The sequence below is a fragment of the Ursus maritimus genome, unplaced genomic scaffold (genome assembly GCF_017311325.1).
Source record: "Ursus maritimus isolate PB19 unplaced genomic scaffold, ASM1731132v1 scaffold_32, whole genome shotgun sequence".
Lineage (NCBI taxonomy): Eukaryota > Metazoa > Chordata > Mammalia > Carnivora > Ursidae > Ursus > Ursus maritimus.
The window spans coordinates 18,130,140-18,135,836 of record NW_024425786.1 but is presented as its reverse complement, the minus strand read 5'-3'; the positions used below and the strand labels follow the sequence as shown (position 1 = coordinate 18,135,836).

The following is a 5,697-nucleotide window of genomic DNA, read 5'->3' as shown; positions in this document are numbered from 1 at the left end:
TTTCTATTGGAACTCCTTTCCATTGGAAATAAAGAACAAAAATCATAATAGGCTTTTGTGTCAAAATATTAATTTGGATCACAGGAATATTGAGTACTTACTACAAAATTCTTTGATGGAAATTAGAAAACGAGTTCATCAACAGAATAGAAATTTGATAAGCTCTCAATTGAAACTATCATTACAGAAATAACTACAGTATCGTTTGCACACATAAGAACAAACAACTGCCTATTTTAAGTAGGTGCTTGGAATAATACTGCAACTTTTGATGAAAAACTAGTTGGTACAAGTAAAGCCAAAGAATTTCAACGTCGGCTTTAGAATGTCAAGAGTTATGTTCTTTCAAGTCTTGGTCTTTCCCCTTTCAACTTTCCCTTTAAAAACACGCAAACTGCGTATTATACGCTCCGGGAGTGGAAAGAGCCAACTTACGTTACATAAAGTATAGATTTTGACCAAAACCACTGGTCCGTTCTGCATCAAAAGCATTTACAAACTCTAGTCCTATTTAGTGTCACTTCCCACCCATCTGGATCTCTACCAGGTAATCATTTCCTACAGGAGTGGAACATGGGACAAACAGGTTCCAGCAGTACGAGCTTGATAAAGTCTTGTCTGGGCCCTGAGCACCAACTTCGATGAGATAGCTTCCCCGCCTGCAGGTGCTGGGCGCGCGGCCACGGGAGAACCTGGGTAAGAGGCCCCTTTTCTCCAGCGTACTTCAAAAGAGTGTAACAAACGGGGGTGGGCGGCTGTGCGCTAGAAAGAGAGCTGATCCACCCCCCTGCCTCCATACACGTGCACACTTTTTGTCGCACCCGTTGCCCTTAGAGAATCTCAGATTCAAACGTTCCAACTACCTATTACCGGAGTTCTCCTCCCTAAAGGAGTATCAAATTGGGCGGGAGTTCCCGCGAACTCTGACCCCGCGCCTTCGCGAAGACTTAGGACCAGGAGGGAGGACGGGGGAGGGGGGGGTCGGCGCCGCTCTCTCAAGAGAAGCCGCCGAACGCCGTTTCCTGTCCTCCCTAACACGCTCTCCTGGGGCGGTACCCCCAAAACCGTACTCTCCAGGATCCTCCCGCCGCCAGTCACACCTCAGGGCTTCCCTACGGCCTTCCCCCAGGGACTTCCTCCTCGCGGCCCAACTAGGCCCCAGGACCCGGCGGCGCGCGCGGCTCGGCCTGCAGGCCCCACCAGGCAGGCAGGCGGCGGGGTACCGCTCCGGCCCATTCCCGCCGCCATTTTCCGGCGACCGTCGCTGCCGCGTAGGGGGGACGATCCCGGAGGAGGAGACTGCGCAGGGGCGCACCGGTCTCCGCCGCAGGGCAGGGGGGAGCGTCCGCTGGCACGAAGATCATCAGGATCTTCGAAGCCTCTCCTCGCTGGCCACACCGTCCCGAGTTTAGGCCCCCTGCCGGGCCTTACCGATGAGCCCCTCACCTCACCCCAGATCCCCGCGCTTCTACTTACGCGGAAGAATCCCGCGTCCATCTTGCTGCCTCGCTAAATTGCTGTCAAAGTAACTTAACATGTAACAGCAAAATTACAAACAATAAGTTTGATTTTCACCTGTGTAGCTTTCAAAACTATGTACCTTCACTAAACTTCCAGGCTTAATAGTTGTTTTACAAAGTGAATTCTTTTCACAACAAACATTGTAAAATAACCCTCCTATATTTGTACTCCATAAGAAAAAATTCAGTTTCCATAGATTCACAAAATTATGTACATTTTCAGAAATAAGAGGCCATTTGTGTATTATTACCTTTCACTTCCAGCTGGTTGAATATAAACTCAATCACAACATCATCTTCAAACCTCAATTTCTTGTTCGCTTTGTTATCCAAGGCTTTATAACCTCCAAATTTACTTTGCTCATGTCCACCTGATAAAACATGCAAGAAATTCTTGAGTACAAGGTTTAACAATCCTAAAAGAAAGCTCACTTAAAGAGCTGTGTCCAACCAAATTTCCTTTAGCTTATGAAATCTTTTGGTGTAGCATGGTACAATCTGGCTCATTCTTGTGTGGTTGTGCTATTCTGTGTGCGTTGTTGCTAAAAGGTGGGAAAATGTTTAATAAGCAGTCCCAAAATGTCTGAATCAACTGTGCTATAAAAAGGTGCAAAAACAGTTTTATCCAGAAGATTACCTTTTTTTCTAGGCATTCTGCAAATTTCAGCTGCTTCAGTAGCTTCTTCTGTTTGTTGCTGAACCGATTATCCTGTTCTGCACTTGTTCCCTGCAGGAAGAGAAACACATTTTAATTAAGAGTTCAAAGTTAAATGCCTACTTTTTATCAGCATTTAATGATGGCTGTGACCTTTGTAAGTAGAAGGGGTGATCAAGTAAATAGAAAACAGCATAGCTAACATTCATAGGTGTGGAATGTATACGCTTTTCCCAATGAAGCTGACATTTAAAAAACTTAACTACGTTAAAATTACAAAATATAAGCTCATTGTAACAAACCAAACAATACAGCAGTATACAACATAAAGCTAGCACCTCCCACAACTAAGTCTGATGTGTATCTTTTTACACCTTTTTCTATGTTAAAAGACTTTTAAGGTTTTGAGAACATTGTGAAATATTTACTATACTTAATATATACTTCTAAACAAGATCAGTGATTTCATCCTCTTGTGACAACAAGTGGCATGCTGAGCAAAATTATTGTGGCAATGCATATAAACGGCGAAAAGGAAAATAAAAACACCCCAGGACTGTTAGTTTTCACAATTTTAAGAACTTGGAATCCATGAAAATACAGGTTTACCTGAATTAACTCACTCAATTTCAGCAATGACTTTGGACAAATGAGAGCTTACAAATACTACATGAGACCATTAAGTGACCACTAACTAATTAGTCTGCATTTTGTCATTCCAACTGAACCAAATAACCAAAATAACTGGCTACGTGGTGAAAAATCTACTGATTGCACTAAGTTGGTCACTGTTCCTTGGAAAGTGATCAAGAAAATTCTGTTTAGGAAGGTAAAGAACCTGGATTAGAACCCCAATTCTGCCACTACTTCAGCCATATGACTCAAAGGTTTTAACCTCTTTGAGAACGTTTCCTTACTTGCTTAAAATCTACTTTGCAAGAGCTGTATCTCAAAAATGTATGTAAAGTAACAGGCATATGGCAGATATTCAGCAAATGAAAGCTATCATTTCTATCTGAACTGAAAAATTCAGTTTATCATATGTTGGCAGTGTACTAAAAGGTAGCTGCCTAAATTCCTTTAACTTGGGAGTTTAAATCCAGTCAACTCCTCTAAGGAATTATGAGTAGTATATAAAAACTCACCTTTTCTTCCAGATTTTTACACCAAAAGCAAAGGTTTGTTTTAAAACTTATCAACCACTGTGTTCTTTTTCTATTGGAACTCCTTTCCATTGGAAATAAAGAACAAAAATCATAATAGGCTTTTGTGTCAAAATATTATTTGGATCACAGGAATATTGAGTACTTACTACAAAATTCTTTGATGGAAATTAGAAAGCGAGTTCATCAACAGAGATAGAATTTGATAAGCTCTCAATTGAAACTATCATTACAGAAATAACTACACAGTATCGTTTGCACACATAAGAACAAACAACTGCCTATTTTAAGTAGGTGCTTGGAATAATACTGCACCTTTTGATGAAAAACTAGTTGGTACAAGTAAAGCCAAAGAATTTCAACGTCGGCTTTAGAATGTCAAGAGTTATGTTCTTTCAAGTCTTGGTCTTTCCCTTTCACTTTCCCTTTAAAAACACGCAAACTGCGTGATGCCCGTCCGGGAGTGGAAAGAGCCAACTTACGTTACATAAAGTATAGATTTTGACCAAAACCACTGGTCCGTTCGCATCAAAAGCATTTCAAACTCTATTCCTATTTGTGTGCACTTCCCAATCTGGATCTCTACAGGTAATCACTTTTACAGGAGTGGAACATGGGACAAACAGGTTCCAGCAGTACGAGCTTGATAAAGTCTTGTCTGGGCCCTGAGCACCTTCGATGAGATAGCTTCCCCGCCTGCGGTGCTGGGCGCGCAGCCACGGGAGAACCTGGGTAAGAGGCCCTTTCTCCAGCTACTTCAAAAGAGGTTGTAACAAACGGGGTGGGCGGCTGTGCGCTAGAAGAGAGCTGATCCACCCCCTGCCTCCTAAGTGCACACTTTTTGTCGCACCTGTTGCCTAGAGAATCTCAGATTCAAACGTTCCAACTACCTATTACCGGAGTTCTCCTCCCTAAAGGAGTATCAAATTGCGGGAGTTCCCACGAACTCTGACCCCGCGCCTTCGCGAGACTTAGGACCAGGAGGAGGGACGGGGGGTCGGCGCCGCTCTCTCAAGAGAAGCCGCCGAACGCCGTTTCGTCCTCCCTAACACGCTCTCCTGGGGCGGTACCCCCAAAACCGTACTCCAGGATCCTCCCGCCGCCAGTCACACCTCAGGGCTTCCCTACGGCCTTCCCCAGGGACTTCCTCCTCGCGCCCAACTAGGCCCCAGGACCCGGCAGCGCGCGCGGCTCGGCCTGCAGGCCCCACCAGGCAGGCAGGCGGCGGTACCGCTCCGGCCCATTCCCGCCGCCATTTTCCGGCGACCGTCGCTGCCGCGTAGGGGACGATCCCCGGAGGAGACTGCGCAGGGGCGCACCGGTCTCCGCCGCAGGGGGCGGGGAGCGTCTGCTGGCACGAAGATCATCAAGATCTTGAAGCCTCCTCGCTGGCCACACTGTCCGAGTTTAGGCCCCCTGCCGGTGCTTACCGATGAGCCCTCACCTCACCCCCAGATCCGCGCTACTACACGCGGAAGAATCCGCGTCCATCTTTCTTCCCCTCGCTCGGAGATCCTCCCTATCCCAAGATACACCGCGCCGCCGCGACGGAGGCCGGGACCCAGGAAAGCCGAGCGCCGGGACGCAGCCTCCACCCGCCCCTTCAGCCGACACGAGGCCGCGCCTGCTCAGTGCGGTGAGCACCCGCCACGCGTGCGCACGCGCGCCCAAGGGGCGGCTGCTGCGTCTCCGAGGCTCCCAAGTAGCCAGTCCGGGAGGAGAGTCTCGCGATCGCAGCCAATGAAAACAAGAGAGAGCGTCGTCGGGTCGCCCCGCGCCTGCGAATCCTTTTGTGGCGCTGGATCAGCCTTGTTCGCCGGCGTGACTTGACCCATCCTTCGACCCGTAGTGGAGGAGGCCTCCCGCGGGGGTGCCATGGAGCGATTGAAGAGAAAGGCTGTTACCTCAGAGTGACGCCGGCGAGGCGGCTCGCGCGCGGGAGAGAGGCCTGGCGGCCTCTCGTGCCATCGTAAAAGTTGTGATTGTGTTGCTTTTACGAGTTTACCAGTTATTAAGATCGACTCTGAAGCCGTAGAACTGTATAGTATGAATGAAGTCTGCACTGTGGCCGTTTCCTCGGCTCGCCCCTCGTCTCCACACACAGTTCACTCGTTTGGGGAGGAGCCTGAAAAGGCCGGGTAGAGGAGTTTCGGCTTCGGCCGACGGGCAGGAAGCGGGCGAGAGAGCCGTGGCCCTGAGCCTGGGCGTGGGCCTGGTGGGCCGCCCTGCCGCCTCGGCGCCCTGCCCTGGCCCAGAGGGCCTCCGGCATCGCGTGCCGGCGCCACACTGCCGCCCAGCGCCAGAAGGCGGGTGTCCCTCTGGCCATAATTCATAAAGTTACACCCCCCCCCCCCCCCCC

At 48.6% G+C, this 5,697-nt stretch overlaps 1 protein-coding gene across 1 annotated transcript in view; it reads right to left on the bottom strand.

The window, feature by feature from the left end:
* Positions 1–1,495, bottom strand: part of SRRM1 (serine and arginine repetitive matrix 1) — a 32,994-nt gene extending 31,499 nt beyond the window's left edge. The window contains exon 1 of the mRNA XM_040618985.1: positions 1,477–1,495. The gene's annotated coding sequence lies outside the window, so the exon portion shown is untranslated. The remainder of the gene's footprint in view (positions 1–1,476) is intronic.
* Positions 1,496–5,697: the final 4,202 nt, after the last annotated feature.